Here is an 18,657-nt window from a genome sequence, read left to right as displayed (position 1 = left end):
AATTCAAGCCACAGTACACAGTGAAGACAGTGAAGCATGGAGGTGCAAGCATCATGATATGGGCATGTTTCTCCTACTATGGTGTTGGGCCTATTTATCGCATACCAGGGATCATGGATCAGTTTGCATATGTTAAAATACTTGAAGAGGTCATGTTGCCCTATGCTGAAGAGGACATGCCCTTGAAACGGTTGTTTCAACAAGACAATGACCCAAAACACACTAGTAAACGGGCAAAGTCTTGGTTCCAAACCAACAAAATTAATGTTATGGAGTGGCCAGCCCAATCTCCAGACCTTAATCCAATTGAGAACTTGTGGGGTGATATCAAAAATGCTGTTTCTGAAGCAAAACCAAGAAATGTGAATGAATTGTGGAATGTTGTTAAAGAATCATGGAGTGGAATAACAGCTGAGAGGTGCCACAAGTTGGTTGACTCCATGCCACACAGATGTCAAGCAGTTTTAAAAAACTGTGGTCATACAACTAAATATTAGTTTAGTGATTCACAGGATTGCTAAATCCCAGAAAAAAAAAATGTTTGTACAAAATAGTTTTGAGTTTGTACAGTCAAAGGTAGACACTGCTATTTTTTTGAACACACCCCTTTCAACTAATTGCCCAATTGCACAGCCTTAAGAGCGTGCATATCATGAATGCTGGGTCTTGTTTGTTTTCTGACAATCTACTGAACCTACTGGTAACTTGTTTGCTACGTAGCAATAAAAAATATACTAAAAACCTTGATTATTCTGGTTAGTCACATTGTACTGCTATTATTTTGAACAAGACTGTATGTTCTAGCACTAACCAAATTAAACCATTAAAGTCACGGAGGCGGCCATTGCTCCCATGAGAGAGCGTTATGTTCGCATCCTCAACTACCTCGACGACTGGCTGATCCTTGCCCAGTGGCGAGAACAGTTGTGCTAACACAGGGACATGGTGCTCAGGCACCTCAGCCAGTTGGGGGCTTCGGGTCAACTGGGAAAAGAGCAAACTCTGCCCCACGCAGAGAATCTCTTTTCTCAGGATAGAGCTGGATTCGGTCGCCTTGACAGCAAGCCTTCCGACATACGTAGAAGTGACCGACTGAAATGAAACGTCTCGGTTTTGTATGGTAACCCTCGTTCTCTGAAGGAGGGAACGGAGACGTACGTCCCGTCGCCACAGTTGCTGTACCATCACTGCAGGCCGAGCCACTAGTTCGGCTCCTCAGTAAAAAAATAAAATAAAATAAAATCCACTTTATATATATATATCAATCAATCAATCAACTTTATTTATATAGCGCTTTTACAATCACGATTGTGTCAAAGCAGCTTCACAGTGTCAAATAGGATAATATTGCGACAAAATTAGATTTGGCTGTACAGTCGTACTGGAGAAAACAGTGATGTTATCAGCTTATTTTAATTTATCATAGAGAGACAATGTTGGCAGATCAGTATTATAGTTTATAGAATTAAATAAGACCTAATTCATACATTTTGTTTGTATAATTAGTTGAACAACTTTAATCATATTTTTAGTGTCCCCAACTGAGCAAGCCAAGCCAAAGGCGACAGTGGCAAGGAACCAAAACTCCATCGGGCATGATGGAGAAAAATAAACCTTGGGAGAAACCAGACTCAGTCGGGGTGCCAGTTCTCCTCTGGCCTATTAACACACCGTGTAAGATTATTATTCTGGCAACCTTACAGGTCAGAAATCATATTAGATTGGAATATTCAAAATTTCAGGGTATCCCGGAAGAGACGGGCTTATACCCGCGCAGCGGGGCGGGGTGCGATATGCAAAGCACGCACGCCAATGTTCATTGGCCCGTTTTCTATATCTCGAAGCTGATAGGGGCTCCCAGGAGTGATCCCAAGTCGTTGGTCCTTCTGACGTAAGTCTATGTTCCCTCCTTCAGGGAACGAGGGTTATCATACGTAACCAAGACGTTTTTTATTTTTATTTTTTATATATAATAAGGGTTTGATGAGCTTTCCTGATGTGGAACCGGTTGGTCTTAATGTAGCTTTGAAAAGCGTCTGATGACCATCTTCGAAGAGCTTGAATCTGCTGCGAGGAGAGGCCTTTTTTTGCTGCTGTTGTTGCTGTGCCAGTGCTGTGCCATTTCCGGAGAACAGAATTTACCTGTTTTTGGAACCAGAAGCGTGTAATGGGTTTGTTGGAGACGTCTATGAAAATGTATTTTTTTAGCTTGATCTTTCATACTTATTTTAAGTATGATATGGTTTCGCCATTGAATACTAATAGTTCTGCGATAGTGCAGTGGATTTTAAGGTAGAATTTGGAAGTGATCGTGATTTCTGAGCATCTTAGGAAACTAAAAAAGACTAAAATAAATATGGTGTCAAGTGTGCAGCAAAGTTATTTTCGTAAACGAAAACTGAAACTAAGACTAAAACTATTGGTCAAAAAACATTTTTGTAAACTGAAATAAAATTTAAAAATCTGAATAAATAAAAAACCTAAACTAAACGAAACTAACTACTCTTACTAAAAAACTAACTGAAATAAAATAATAATTAGCAAAAATAAATATTCGTTTTCGTTGTTAATAAGCTCTCTTTAATGTGGTGGAAAATCTGACTGTGGCGGTTGAGGGAGTGTCTGTTGCGCTACTGCGCGTCAAGTGAGCTGAGGAGATTAACCGCTGCCCTGTGACGGACGCGTGCAGTCAACACATCGCCAGTCCTAAACGGCAGTTCACAAAGAATTAATGCGTCCGTGGCAGTGAAATGGGAAATAACACATGGTAATGAGATGCACGTTGAACTTCTTTTAAGCTCACTGTTTTAGAATGCCGTTTCTTACGTGACGAGAGACGCAGGCGCAAAAGTCAGAAACTATATTAGCAATTAACGTTACTAGCCTACTGTGCGTTTGAGATTTCATGTTTGCATAATATTGACAGGCTCAAAGGTGTTATCATAATCATTTACTACTAATAATATTATTATCTGTGTGGAGACATTTCCCCACAAAGTAGGGAATGCCAGGACACACACACACACACACACAGGTTTGTTTCACTATATAAGTGAGGACATTGCATGGACTTCCATTGATTTTATATCAGGTTAATGATATTTTATATCTCCTAACTCAATTCCTATCCCTAAACCAACCCATCCCAAGAACATGCAAAACAATAGATTTAAATAAAAACATGTTTTGGCCGATTTATAAGCCTTTTTAACTAGTGAGGACCAGTCCAATGTCCTCTAGTCAGTTATCATAATATTTTAATAGAAAAGTGAGGACATTGGTCCCCTTTACAATTATTGCACAACAAACACACACACACACACACACACACACGCACACACATGTCTGGTGCGCTATCTTTGTGGGGACTTGCCATATAGACGGTTTTTATACCATACAAACCATATATTCTATATCCCTACACTGCCCCTGCCCCTAAACCTACCCATCACAGGAAACTTTCTACATTTTTACATTTTCAAAAGAACTCATTATGTATGATTTATAAGCTTTTGTACCCATGGGGACCTCAATTTAGGTCCCCACGGTGACACGAGTCTGTGTGCATTCAGTTTGAAGTCCTCACCAGGCTAGAAAAACATGTACACACACACACACACACACAAACACACACACACACACACACACACACACACACACACACACACACACACACACACACACACACACACACACACACACACACACACAGAGCAAAACAGTGTGTAGACACTGCTAGCCTACATTGTACTACTGAAGAAATTAAAATAAGCTTTTAATTGTTTAACAATATTTCATCTGTTATGAGTGAGTTTGTCTGGAATTTATAATTTTTACTTTTATATTTTACATTGCATCTATTTTGTTCTTTAAGATAGATCCTGTATAGGTCATAGTTTGACTCAAGCTTTTTTGCTCAAAGGTGAAGACCCAACTTTATGCATGTTTTGTAAGACTGTCCTGGGTTTAAACAATAATGCTCGTTTATCAAGTTATTTCACTTAAGGATGTTTAGTAAGATTAAACTCTAATCTGTTAATTAAACTTTGCTGAAATTAAAAACCTTGATTTGGTCTCTACACTTCATTATGGTAACTCTGCTAAACTATAATTACTAAAACTAAAACTGAAACTAAATAAATAAAAACTAAATAGAAATGTATTTGCAAAATAAAAACTAAACTAAAACTAGCAAAACCATTTGTAAAACTAACTAAAACTAAACTGAAATTTGTAGCAAAATTAAAAACGATAATAAAATAAAAACTAATTTTAAAAAGCAAAACTATAATAACCTTGGTGTGCAGGCTGCATAGAGGGGCTGGTTACTTGTACAAAGTGTATGGACACATTTGTGAGAACGTCTAGTGTTATGGGGTTGTCTGCTGTTGGGGCAGATGGGCTGTGATCGCTGAATCTCTTTGATCAGAAGGGAGTTTTGTGATTTATTTATCTCTGGGGATGCCGCTCAGGTAGGCTTTGATGGACCCTTAAATGCATCTTAAATTAAGTTTAAATTAAGTTTTTAATACTCTAATCAACATGGAATGGACAAATAGGCATGCTTTATGCAAATGTACATTTATTATTAGTGAAACCATACTTATTTAATAATAATCAATAATACAGCATAAAGACTAGACGTATCAAAGTTCATAGATGTTTATCAAAGACATTTTTCATGTCTCTTAAGCCTAAACTTAAAAATTAAGAATAAGCAGTGATTTCTCTCATTTTAAGAATATAAAGGGAGTTTTTACACTGGCAGTTTAATTCAGAGCAGGGCACAGTTCGTATGAAAAATTGGTAATGTGAAAGTAGTCATGCGGACCGGTGAGCGCACCAGAACCACACCATACCTGGAAGGGGGTCCATATTCCATGAGTAGGAACATAGTGTGGCCCCTTTATGAGCTGAAATATAGTGTTGCCCCTTTAAGAGCTGCGCATTTCCCTGTTAAACTGCCGGTATTTTGTGTGTGTGCACCGAACTGTGCCGCGATTCACGCGAACAGTGAGAGAAACATGGACTCGGGAGTGCTCTTGATCAGAAAAGTAACCTGCTTATTAGTTTGAGCCAATTGCAATGTATTTAGTTCAATAAAGCATGTGTACTGTAAGTGGTGATGGTGTTAATTGTTTACCTCAGATATGACGGAACGAGAGTGAGCTTGCAGTGGATCGCGCTCGGACTGCAGAGAATGTGCTCAGCGAAAAAACGCTCTTTTCTTTCTTATAGACCTGGAGTCTAATAAAAGTTAGAATTCTAACAGAAAATATGGTAGCTTATGTAGGCAATAACTGCCCTGCCCTGAATTAACGCGGGGTAATAAATGTAGTGGCGTTAAAATTAATTTGCGTTAACGCGAATAATTGTTGTTGTTTTTTTTGTAAATTTTTACGTATTCAAATGAATTGGATGGAAACCTGTCTATCAAAGCATAAAGTATATCATAGAGCCTAATAATACTGGACAAAAAAGAAGTGATACATGGGACGTTCCATATGAGAATGATGGATCTATTTTCTTTATTAGTTTGGAAACAGTTTAACAATACCTTTAGACAAATTCAAGAGTGCTTGAGACCTCTTTTAGGATACTGCGGGTTTATGTCCTTCCATGGCCTATTGTTGTCAAATGTACCGACCACGATACAAAGTCGGTACTGTAATTGTAAAAAAAGTGACACTTTAAGTGCTTTTGAGCAGAATCCTAAACACCTCTGGTTGTCCATTGTGCTCACCTGCTCATTAAATGTCTGTGATTGGCTACAATGAACATCGATTCAAAAAACATGTTGTAATTCACAAGTTCACACTTACATCAAATAGAATAAAGATTATGCGTATTTGGCGTGCTGTACGGGGAAGGCTCCGGGCTGGGAAATCTTGCCCGAACCCAAAGTATCTCCCCAAAAAAGCAAAGAGACAAGGACAGCTACCAGAGACCCCCCAAATACGCATAGAAATGGTGGGCTGCCTGGTTACCTGGCCAGGAGGGCCCGTGTTGCCTTTTATGGAGCAGCTCATGGCATCAGGCAGACGAGCCCTGCTGGCTGAAGAATAGAAGCAGCCTTAGTTTAGAGCAACCGGTCGGGAAGGCTCTTGCAACATGCAATGGGAGGCTAAGGCTCAATGTATCAGATGGAAAAAACCCTACCGGCTGATAACTGAGAAGCAGGATGAATTGGAACTACCTGGCCGGGAGGACCCATGTTGCCTCTTATGGGAGCTCACAGCGCCAGGCAGAATCGGTCTTACTGGCTGATAAGTGTGGAGCAGTCAGAATTTAGGGTGACCGATCTGGAAGGCTTTTGTGACATTCAATCGGAGGCCAAGGCTTACTGCATCAGATGGGGAAAAAACCCTACCAGTCAAAAGAAAGGGGAGCACACAATTTAGTCCACCCAACTCAGCTGGGAGCGTCCCGGCTGGTGGACAGAGGGCGCGTTGTTTGGAACGGCCGATCGGGAAGGCTCAGTCGCATCTGAAAGGAGATCAAGACTTGTGGTGTCAGGTAGGCGAGTCCTACCAACCGATAGACGGGGGGCGACGCAATTAAAAGAAACAACTGACCGAGGTGGCCCACCCAGCCTCTGCCAAGAGTAGAGGAGTCAGGTGAGTGGGTTCTAACTGCCAACAGTACGGTGGAGGAGATGTGGAACACAGGAAGCTCTCGTCGACATCTGATGGGAGATCAAGAATCGCTGTATCTGATGGGTAAGCTTCGCTGGCGGACAGGTGGAAGGTAAAGCATGAATGATCGTCCAGGAGAGCTCTTGCAGCGTCCGAAAGGAGATCAAGACTAGCGGTATCGGGTAAGCCTTGCTGGACGGTAAAAAGAGAAGGGATAGGCATAGACCTGGAGAGCTCTGAGGTGTCCGAAAGGAGATCAAGACTCACGGTATCAGACGAGCGAGCCTCGCTGGATGGAAAAAGAAAAATAGCAACCTGGAGGGCCCTCGCGGCATCCGATGGGAAAACAATTCTCAAGGCATCGGAAAGGGAATCCTTGCTGGTCAGAGAAAGAAAAGGATGGATGCTGGCCTAGAGGGTTTTCACAGCATCCGAAGGGAGATCAAGCTCAAGGCATCGGATGAGTGAGCCTCACCAGATGAAGAAAGAGGAGAAAGAAACAATAGCCACTGTCCAGGAAACTCTTGCAGCATCCGACAGGAGATCAAGACTCACTGTATTGAATGGGTGAGCCTCGCTAGTTGGAAACAAGAGAAAAGATAGGATAGGGTTTTTTTTAAATAAGGGTTATTAATTAATAAGGGTTTGATGAGCTTACTGATGTAATACCTGTCGGTCCTGATGTAGCTTTGGAAAGCGTGAGAAGACCATCTTCTGAGAGCTTGGATCTGCTGCTGGGAGAGTCCTTTTTGCACTGCTGTTGTTGATGCCCCTATGCGGAAGGAGTGGCTTGAAAAGTTTTGCACTGAGGTGCCTGATTGCTGGAGAACAGATTTGTTAACCAGAAGCATGTGATGGGTTTGTTAGAGGCATCTATGAAAATGGGATCAGAAAGAGATTCAGCCTGAAATCTCCTCGTTTGGAGGTATGCAAGAACAGTTTGGAATGGCTGAATTGGGTAGATGTTGAAAATGTAGCTCAAAATGGGCTTTTTTGGCTTGGTCTGTCTTGCTTTGTTTGATTAAGTATGATGTGGTTTCATAATCTAAGAACTGATAGGTCTGAGATGGTGAGGGGGACTTTATGGTCAAATTTGGATGTGATAGCCTTTTTTAGCTTCCTTAGATGCTCAGAAATTGCAAACAAACATGGTACTGAGTGTATTGTCTGTGTAAAGGGGCTGATAGCCTGTAAGAAAGGTATGAATGCATTTTGTGCATATATGTAGTGTTATGGGTTATCTGCTGTCAGGGTGGATGGGCTATGATTGCAGAAACCTTTTGATCAGGAGGGAGGTTTGTGAATTCTCTGGGGAGGGAGGGCCATAAATCAGTTGTGGAAAAATTGGAGACCGCTCAAGTAGCCTTTGATAGACCAAATTAGAGGCCCTTAACAATATTAAGGTAGGAAACTTGTTAGGTGATTAAAAGGAGGGAAATTTGCAGAGATTAATAGAAAGTGGAATACTTTGAACATTTCCAAGTGGTTACGTAGGATCGGAAGGTTCTGGAAGGGAACACAGCTGTGGCAATGGAGAAATTAGTCAGAGAGGCTGAGCTCCTGCAGGAGTAGAGGAAACAGCACTGCTGCGGCAGAGGAGAAATTAGCCAGAGAAGCTGAGCTCCAGGGGGAGCAGAGGAAAAAGAACTGCTATGGCAGTGGAGAATTTAGCCAGAGAGGCTGAACTCCAATGGGAGCAGAGGAAACAGCACTGCTGCGGCAGTGGAGAAATTAGCCAGAGAGGTTGGGCGTCTGTGGAAGCAGAGGGAACAGCACTGCAGCGGCAGTGTAGAAATTAGCCTGAGAAACTGAGCTCCAGCAGGAGCAGAGGAAACAGCACTGCAGCGGCAGTGGAGAAATTAGCCAGAAAGGCTGTGCTCCAGCGGGAGCAGAGGAAACAGCACTGCAGCGGCAGTGGAGAAATTAGCCAGCAAGGCTGAGCTCCTGCAGAATCAGAGGGAACAGCACTGCTGCGGCAGTGGAGAAATTAGCCAGAAAGGTTGAGTTCCTGCAGAAGCAGAGGGAACAGCACTGCTGCGGCAGTGGAGAAATTAGCCAGAGAAGCTGAGCTCCAGGGGGAGCAGAGGAAAAAGAACTGCTATGGCAGTGGAGAATTTAGCCAGAGAGGCTGAACTCCAATGGGAGCAGAGGAAACAGCACTGCTGCGGCAGTGGAGAAATTAGCCAGAGAGGTTGGGCGTCTGTGGAAGCAGAGGGAACAGCACTGCAGCGGCAGTGTAGAAATTAGCCTGAGAAACTGAGCTCCAGCAGGAGCAGAGGAAACAGCACTGCAGCGGCAGTGGAGAAATTAGCCAGAAAGGCTGTGCTCCAGCGGGAGCAGAGGAAACAGCACTGCAGCGGCAGTGGAGAAATTAGCCAGCAAGGCTGAGCTCCTGCAGAATCAGAGGGAACAGCACTGCTGCGGCAGTGGAGAAATTAGCCAGAAAGGTTGAGTTCCTGCAGAAGCAGAGGGAACAGCACTGCTGCGGCAGTGGAGAAATTAGCCAGAGATGTTGAGCTCCTGTGGGAGCAGAGGGAACAGCACTGCTGCGGCAGTGGAGAAATTAGCCAGAGATGTTGAGCTCCTGTGGGAGCAGAGGGAACAGCACCGCTGCGGCAGTGGATAAATTATCCAGAAAGGCTGAGCTCCAGCTAGAGCAGTGGGAACAGCACCGCTGCGGCAGTGGAGGAATTAGCCAGAGAGGTTGAGCTCCTGTGGGAGCAGAGGGAACAGCACTGCTGTGGCAGTGGAGAAATTAGCCAGAGAAACTGAGCTCCTGTGGGAGCAGAGGGAACAGCACTGCTGCGGCAGTGGAGAAATTAGTCAGAGAGGTTGAGCTCCTGCGGAAGCAGAGGGAACAGCACCGCTGCGGCAGTGGATAAATTATCCAGAAAGGCTGAGCTCCAGCGGGAGCAGAGGGAACAGCACCGCTGCGGCAGTGGATAAATTATCCAGAAAGGCTGAGCTCCTGCAGGAGCAGAGGGAACAGCACTGCTGCGGCAGTGGAGAAATTAGCCAGAAAGGCTGAGCTCCTGCAGAAGCAGAGGGAACAGCACTGCTGCGGCAGTGGAGAAATTAGCCAGAGAGGCTGAGCTCCTGCAAAAGCAGAGGGAACAGCACTGCAGCGGCAGTGGAGAAATTAGCCTGAGAGGTTGAGCTCCTGCAGAAGCAGAGGGAACAGCACCGCTGCGGCAGTGGAGAAATTAGCCAGAGCGGTTGAGCTCCTGCAGAAGCAGAGGGAACAGCACCGCTGCGGCAGTGGAGAAATTAGCCAGAGAAACTGAGCTCCAGCGGGAGCAGAGGGAACAGCACCGCTGCGGCAGTGGAGAAATTAGCCAGAGAGGCTGAGCTCCAGAGGAAACAGCACTGCAGCGGCAGTGGAGAAATTAGCCAGAGAAACTGAGCTCCAGCGGGAGCAGAGGGAACAGCACTGCTGCGGCAGTGGAGAAATTAGCCAGAGAGGCTGAGCTCCAGAGGAAACAGCACTGCAGCGGCAGTGGAGAAATTAGCCAGAGAGGCTGAGCTCCAGCGGGAGCGGAGGGAACAGCACTGCTGCGGCAGTGGAGAAATTAGCCAGAGAAACTGAGCTCCAGCGGGAGCAGAGGAAACAGCACTGCTGCGGCAGTGGAGAAATTAGCCAGAGAGGCTGAGCTCCAGCGGGAGCAGAGGAAACAGCACTGCAGCGGCAGTGGTGAAATTAGCCAGAGAAACTGAGCTCCTGCGGGAGGAGAGGGAACAGCACTGCTGCGGCAGTGGAGAAATTAGCCAGAGAAACTGAGCTCCAGCGGGAGCAGAGGGAACGACACTTCTGCAATAGAGGAGAAAAGGTTAAATGAACGAATGGAGAAACAAATTGTGTATCCAACGGGGACTCTTATTTTGAAATGTCTGTTTGATTATTGCAGGATGCTGCTTCAAATTCTTATGAGGGAGATACTGTCTGCGTCCCAATTCACCTACTTTTACTATGATCTAAAAGTATGTACTCTTTTTGTAAAGAAATTGAGGCAGATGTATGAGGCATTGCATGTCTGTCATTAAACGTGTGAAATGCAGACTTTTTTGCCTTCACGCTCTTTATTTTTTATGATTCAACGAGTTATCTGGGTCAAAGCGTTACACACTGATCATAAGAATTTGCTTGGCATTATAATGCACGTCATTCATTGACCGCACACTGCTCTGAACTTAAACCTTCTTAAGCATTGTAGTGTGCAGGCGGTAAAATGCTCAGAATCTGAAATGTGAAGCTCACGTTTATTTAATGAAATCATGGCCTTTGAGGTTTGCAGAATCAATCAATCAATCAATCAACTTTATTTATATAGTGCTTTTACAATCACGATTGTGTCAAAGCAGCTTCACAGTGTCAAACAGGATAATATTGCGACAAAATTAGATTTGGCTGTACAGTCGTTCTGGAGTAAACAGTGATGTTATCAGCTTATTTTAATTTATCATATAGCAACAATGTTGGCAGATCAGTATTATAGTTTATAGAATAAAATAAGACCTAATTCATACATTTTATTTGTATAATAAGTTGAATAACTTTAATCATATTTTTAGTGTCCCCAACTGAGCAAGCCAAGCCAAAGGCGACAGTGGCAAGGAACCAAAACTCCATCAGGACATGATGAAGAAAAATAAACCTTGGGAGAAACCAGACTCAGTCGGGGTGCCAGTTCTCCTCTGGCCCATGAACACACCGTGTAAGATTATTATTCTGGCAACCTTACAGGAAATCATATTAGATTGGAATATTCAAAATTTCATGGTATCACGGATGAGATGGATTTATTTAGGATGGGGCGTCGATTACACAAGAGTATGAATACATGAAAGATCGGAATTATTGCGCCGAAGACGGGTTTTGAGCATGACGTGCCAGTGAGGCAAATTCGGAGGAGACACCATTTGACACGGCTCAGCAGACACTCCAGGATGCGTTGGTCATGTCCAGGCAGGTCCACCATCCGATCCGGACAGGGCCCAGATCCGGGATAAACCTCGGGATAAACAGAGAGACTAACATTAGCGTAGATGCCACTCTTTTTATGATGTAACGAGTACATCAGGTGTTATGGGAAGTGTTCCTGTTTCCGGCTGACCTAGTTAATGCAGCCTAACAATCAGTCAATTGATCTGAATAATGAGAGTTAATAATGTTCTGTGTGTATGCCATAGTAAAGAGATGTGTTTTTAGTCTAGATTTAAACTGACAGAGTGTGTCTGCTTCCCGAACAATGCTAGGAAGACTATTCCACAGTTTAGGAGCTAAATAGGAAAATGATCGACCGCCTGCAGTTGATTTAGATATTCTAGGTATTATCAACTGGCCAGAGTTTTGAGACCGCAATAGACGTGATGGAGTATAATGTGTTAAGAGCTCGCTTAAGTACCGGGGAGCTAAACTATTTAGTGCTTTGTAAGTAATAAGCAAGATTTTAAAATGTATGCGATGTTTAATAGGGAGCCAGTGCAGTGTTGACAGAACTGGACTAATATGATCATACTTCCTGGTTCTAGTAAGAACTCGAGCTGCTGCATTTTGGACCAGCTGGAGTTTGTTTATTAAGCGAGCAGGGCAACCACCCAGTAGAGCATTACAATAATCTAGCCTTGAGCTCATGAACGCATGTACTAACTGTTCAGCATTTTGCATTGAAAGCATGTGCCGTAATTTAGATATATTTTTAAGATGATAGAATGCGGTTTTACAGATGCTAGAAACGGGGCTTTCAAATGAAAGATTGGTATCAAAGAGCACACCCAGGTTCCTCACTGATGACGAGGGCTTGACAGAGCAGTCATCAAGTGTTAATCAGTATTCTCGGTTACTACTTGTGGAGCTTTTCTGTCCAATAATTAAAAATTCAATGTTATCTGAATTAAGTTGCAGGAAATTACTATTCATCCAATTTTTTATATCAGCACTGCATTCCGTTAATCTTGTGAATTGGTAGGTTTCGTCAGGGCGTGAGGAAATATAGAGCTGAGTATCGTCAGCATAACAATGAAAACTAACGCCATGCTTCCTAATGATATCTCCCAGTGGAGCAGATACAGGGTGAAGAGCAGCGGTCCTAACACTGAGCCTTGCGGTACTCCAGACTGAACTTGTGATCGGTGTGACATCTCTTCATTTACTGCTACAAACTGATAACGGTCAGATAAGTACGATTTAAACCATGCCAAAGCAGTTCCACTAATGCCAACATAACTCAAGTCTATTCAGAAGAATATTGTGGTCGATAGTATCGAATGCAGCGCTAAGATCGAGTAACACTAATAGAGAGATACAACCACGATCAGATGATAAGAGTAAATCATTTGTAACTCTAATTAGAGCAGTCTCAGTACTATGATAGGGTCTAAATCCTGACTGGAAATCCTCACATATACCATTTCTTTCTAAGAAGGAGCATAATTGTGAAGACACGGCCTTTTCTAGTATTTGTGATAGAAAGGGTAGATTAGAGATTGGCCTGTAATTGACAAATTCTTTAGGATCAAGTTGCGGTTTTTTAATAAGTGGTTTAATTATGGCCAACTTAAAAGTTTTCGGTACATATCCTAATGTCAAAGATGAATTAATGATATTAAGCAGAGGATCTATGACCTCTGGAAGTATCTCTTTTAATAGCCTAGTCGGTATAGGGTCAAGCATACATGTTGTTGATTTTGATGATTTTACAAGTTTAGCCAATTTTTCTCCTCCTATAGCAGTGTGTGTGTGTGTGTGTGTGTGTGTGTGTGTGTGTGTGTGTGTGTGTGTATGTGTGTGTGTGTGTATGTGTGTGTGTGTGTGTGTGTGTTCTCCTATAGTAGTGAATGAGTGTAATTTTTCCTCAGTGACCCTACAATGCTCTGTCTGAAGTGATACAGTAGTAGACGGCTGCATGGTTATAATTTTATTCCTAATATTATCAATCTTACTAGTAAAGAAGTTCATAAAGTCATTACTGCTGTGTTGTTTACAAACATCAGAAGCTGAAGCTTTATTTTTTGATAATTTAGCCACTGTATCGAATAAATACTTAGAGTTGTGTTTGTTTTCTACTAAAAGAGTTGAGAAATAAGCAGATCTAGCTTAATCATGATAAATTTTCTCTTCCCAGAATATAAGATGGCATGAAATAGTCATTATACAGTATTTAATATAGCTTACTGTAAGGTATTGATGTTATATTTAAAAAAAAAAAAAAAAAAAAAAAAAAAAAAGGTTCTCTAAAATACCTTTTTACAGTTTGGTCCGGATTTCTGACTTTCGAGAAGAGCATGACATGACAAAACGTAATGAAGTCGTTAAATTAAAAAGAAGAAACTGTTCAAACAGTTCTGTGAGGTAATCATTTAAAGGTAGGGTAGGTAGGAATGATCTAAAACACTTTTGTCCAAATTTGTTTAAACTTTCTTTATATGTCAATACATAATTAAAATGCAAGTACTCTGAAAAAGAGAGTATAAAAATCAAGTGACTCTAGAATGTTTCATCTGCAATAAACACCGCTCATTATTTTCATTATTTTCACGCTACCATAGCAACCACCGCTTTCCTAACCCTAACCCTAGGAAGAGCAAAAGCATTCAAAATGCACGGTGCCGGGTTTTGCAGTCAGCGGAGGCCAAAAAAAAAAAAAAAAAGGAAGGCAGTAGGCCTACATGTAAAGGCAATGCACAATGCACAAGTCTTTGGATAAACAAAGAAATCAAACATGAGTAAATATCAGCGTGGCTTTCCAACGATGACAAGAACTGAGGGACATAAAGGGGCTGAAAAACGACTCATTGCTGGCTGTATTTCTGCTGGACAGGTAATATTTTCTTTTGATTATACATTTTTTCGGTTTATGTTTTCATGAAGCATGTATGACTAGCACATGTAGCTGCCTAATATAGCATAACATTACTTAGCATAACGTTACAATATTCAGAGGTGGAAAGAGTAACAAAATATTCTACTCAAGTAAAAGTACTGTTACTTCAATGAAATTTTACTTAAGTACAAGTAAAATTACTGGTCTAAAAATTTACTCAAGTAAAAGTAAAAAGTAGCTCATTTAAAATGTACTCAGAGTAAAAGTTACTTAGTTACTTTTTTAACAGTGGGGGTGGAGTACTCTCCCCTGTAGGGTTGTGATAGGATGAGATTTTCACGATATGACAACTATCTCAGAAAACATCAATTAAACATTTACTGTACCTATTATTAAATGATGGTTATTATCACTAGTTACACTGCATGAAAAGTGGGATTTTAGTCCCCGTAAACGGCCGGAAATCTCCCTGATTTTCGACAATTAACGTCAGTTTACAGCCTGTGAACGTCGCGTTCGTCTGTGCCACATATTGACGGAAACGAACCATGACGTATGTGGAGCTTGCGGAGGCATGCTGGCGCCGGCGCTAATGGCTCTAATTAGCATATGAATAGCAGCTCTGGGCGGCGCCTTGCCGGAATGGCTTGAATTTCCTCACTCAGTATTGGTTGAAACTACTACATTGAAACAAGAAATATCACTCGTGATTGGTTGGCAGATCTGTTACTATTGGTCAACCTGGGTAATAAATTAATAAATTTAAACCCCCAAATTATAATAATTTTACACACATATATATAAAATCATGATTTGCATATTATTTTTTAATTGTATATATTCATATTCATGTGATATGCTATTGTTTTATATTCATGTCATTGTTATCCTATGGACTACGCTATTATAACCATCAAGGACATTCATTTATTGAGGAAAGGAAAATATGCCAGGGACGTGCAGTTTATTCAAAGAAAGAGCTTTATTAGAACAAACACAAACACACAACCAAATGCAAAACGTGTGAGATCTGCCCACACAACAATAGGAAGCTCACGAGAAGCCCAAAATCCTACAGCACCATGAAGTCTCTGTTTTCCGCTTCAGAGCTGTAGGTAACTAGCGCCATTCTGTCTGATTTCAGTCCATTTTTCAGACGTCTGTCGTGCGTTGCCCTGTTCTTTGGAATCGCCTCTAATCTCGATTGCAGCGTGGCACAGAGCTCGGCGAGCTCCTGGCTGGTCGAACAGTCCATCCAGACACCGCGCGAACGATGCCGTCTTCCTCATCAGACATCAGGTCTATGGTAGCGCACTTCCAAAGGCCCACCTCATCCTCAGCTAACACACTCTTTCTTGCTTGTAGCAGCTGTAAAAACAAACAATAAAGACAATCAGTATTGCGCGATGTACTGCGTAAAATGCACCTGAAAAATAGTCACACTGACCAAAAACGGATCTAATCTAATAAATCTTACCCTCTTTCTTCTCAATCGACTCCGAGCTGAACTCTTCACAGCTTCTGCGTGCGATGCAAGAACTGGATGTTTGTACCTCCTGCGTACTGTCTCTGTGTCTTACATGCAGCTGGAAAACAATTAAATGAGTGTTATGACGAAGTTGTGAAGACGGCGTACTGCTTCCTGTAAAATGACCAGAAAAAGAAAACACTTTTATAAAGCAACTTACATTTGTTCTTTTACAAGGCTAATTTCAGCTTGTGCTACTAAAAAAGCTTTGCTTTAGGTTACTTTAGCTTAGATAACAGTCTTACCGCAATCTTAGGACTGGTCTTCTCTTAGGCACTCGTCTTCTCTTCTTAAAGTTAGTATCTTCCACACAGTTTTTCGACTCCAAAGCAAGCAACCTATCATCTATGGACAGCAACCTGGAGATTACTAAAGTTAACTGCTCGTTAAAATCGACAGCAAACTGAGCAAGCTGACGAGATAGCCCAATGATAGCATTCAGCTGTTTCTTCCCGCCGGTGTTACGGATCATCTGGGGATCATGTTATCTGGGGACGGGCGCGTGCACGCAGCTAGTTTTACCTGGATTTACAGCAGATGTTAGACGAGGACAGATTCGTCACAGCGGATTTTCCACTGAACAGATTTAAAACGCTTTCCACATTATTGGTAAATGTTTGCATAATATCAGGCTCTGTGTTTTCCTCTGTCGCTGCTTTGCTGTATGTTTCAAACGCAGTTTAAGGGAAATTTTAATGTGGTTTCATTTCACAACACAGACCACGCCCACATTTTGTTACATTCTTTTCGATGAAAGTCGTATCCAATGACAATTACATTCAATAAATTACATTGTGTCGTATTAGTATCGGAATTTTTATTTTATTTTTAATAACTATTGTTTTTGTAATTTGCTTAGGGTATTTTTTAAATTATATATATATATCCTAACTAAAATAACTCATAGCCTGTCATATTACCTTTCTCATATTAGCCTATTATATTCTATTATAATCTATTATATTGCCCACCCCTTGCCCACCTGTACATCCCAGCTGATATACAAGATTTGGGGGGTCATTCTGCATTTGAAAGTTTGAAAGGGTTTTAAATCTTCTAAATAAAGTAAAATGATTCAAAATCAAGTAATTTATATATGCCAAAGTCAACTTTAAACATATACAATGTCATTTCCAAACAGCAAAATTGTGGCCAGTGAAAATGCTGAGTGGCTAGTAACTTTGGAAAACCACTAGCCACGGTGGCCGGTGAGCAAAAAAGTTAATGTCAACCCCTGTATATATATATGTGTGTGTGTGGTGCCGTTAAAATTAATTTGCGTTAACACGTTAATTTTGACAGGCAATGATATATGATATATAAAGTTTGCTGATGTATGACGCCGCTTATTAGCAGGAGACCGCAATGATTGGTAAAAGTTGCGGTGATTGGTCAAAATTGCGAGTCGCACTGAATTCACGGGGACTGATTGCAAATGACACACAATAAATAATCTAGAATACTTTCATCAAATATATAAATTCAAGCTTAAGTTTAAGATTTTACAATTAGGCTATACTGAGCCTGATCTATCTAAGAGATTTTTTTAGAAGGAAGTTAATACCTTTTAAATGTCACGGGTTAAAACTCCTGCTACCCTGATTTGCATTTGTATAGCTCACAGCATGTTCATTTACATGTTAAAGCCTCCCCTGGAGTTAAGGGAAGGGGGGTCTTGGGGGGGACAACTGCCAAGCAAGGCCCACGTCAATTTCTGACAATTCACGGCAGTTTTCGGTGTCGCCTGCAAACTGCCGTGTGCAGTCGTAAACCTGATCTTCCACGACAATCTACAGTGCCGCTTACTGACGAAAATCCCACTTTTCATGCAGTGTTAAAATGATGTTAAATGAATGAAAAAGATTGGTCTTTTTTATTTTTTTGAACAAATGCTTTATTATAACAAACTTAAAACCATTTGTTTATTCTGTTTATTAAAACTTATCTAATAAACAATAAAACATGTCTAATAAACTAAATTCAATAAATTATTATGAATTAGATTAACAACTTATTTTTATCATTAATTCGTAAAAATGTTTAAGAATAATAGAGTGCATATGTAGTAGACGGAGCAGCTCATTCACAGAGAGAGAACAAGCAGATCATTTATTCATATAGCAATGTTTTGTGCTTTAATATTCCCAGACCATGTCGCGATTTGATTTATTTCTAAGGCCTGCAGCTCTACATTCGAGTTTTTCTTTCATCCACCAGTTTGCGTGTATTACGTGAATTCTACCTTGTAATGTAAATTTAATGTTCATGACTGGATTCCGGGATTCCCTCTGCGTCACAGAAATCAATCGGCCTAAGTTATAAACATACCTTTATTTGCACAGAGGGATGTGTTCCCGAACATGTTCTATGTGTTTCTTCATTTGCATCCACATTTTGTGCAAATTTGATATCCTCCAGGACAACACCACATTATTTTTTTCTATATCCAAAGTATTTCCACACTAGCCAGGAGTTCACGACGGCGTTTTGCTTTCACCTGGGTCTGCGTCACTGACGTCTGTCTCGTTCGTCTCCATCTGATATTTGCGTGCATGTTCTCTCCCGCGCCCCGCGCCCTCTATTCAATATTAGTCATTTCCGGATCGCGTTTTTCCTCCCCTCTTTGCACTAATGATTTATTTTTACTCAGTAACGGATGTGGTTTAAAATGTAG

General features: G+C 41.5%; 1 long non-coding RNA gene and 1 pseudogene across 2 annotated transcripts; one reads left to right on the top strand and one right to left on the bottom strand.

The window, feature by feature from the left end:
• Positions 1 to 18,657, top strand: part of LOC137048054 (stonustoxin subunit alpha-like) — a 185,094-nt pseudogene that overhangs the window by 25,678 nt on the left and 140,759 nt on the right.
• On the bottom strand, positions 15,364 to 17,198 carry LOC137048062 (uncharacterized). 2 transcript variants are annotated; one of them, XR_010899309.1, is made up of 3 exons: positions 16,229 to 17,198; positions 15,933 to 16,097; positions 15,364 to 15,823 (listed from the first exon to the last, which is right to left on the bottom strand). It is a non-coding gene; the product is annotated as an uncharacterized lncRNA (long non-coding RNA). The 2 variants fall into 2 exon arrangements; XR_010899311.1 differs by having other exon boundaries at positions 15,365 to 15,823; positions 15,933 to 16,041; positions 16,229 to 17,196.

The sequence above is a fragment of the Pseudorasbora parva genome, chromosome 2, assembly GCF_024679245.1.
Source record: "Pseudorasbora parva isolate DD20220531a chromosome 2, ASM2467924v1, whole genome shotgun sequence".
NCBI classification, from domain to species: Eukaryota; Metazoa; Chordata; class Actinopteri; order Cypriniformes; family Gobionidae; genus Pseudorasbora; species Pseudorasbora parva.
Note: the sequence above shows the minus strand (reverse complement) of the source record. Positions and strands in the feature narration are given on the sequence as shown.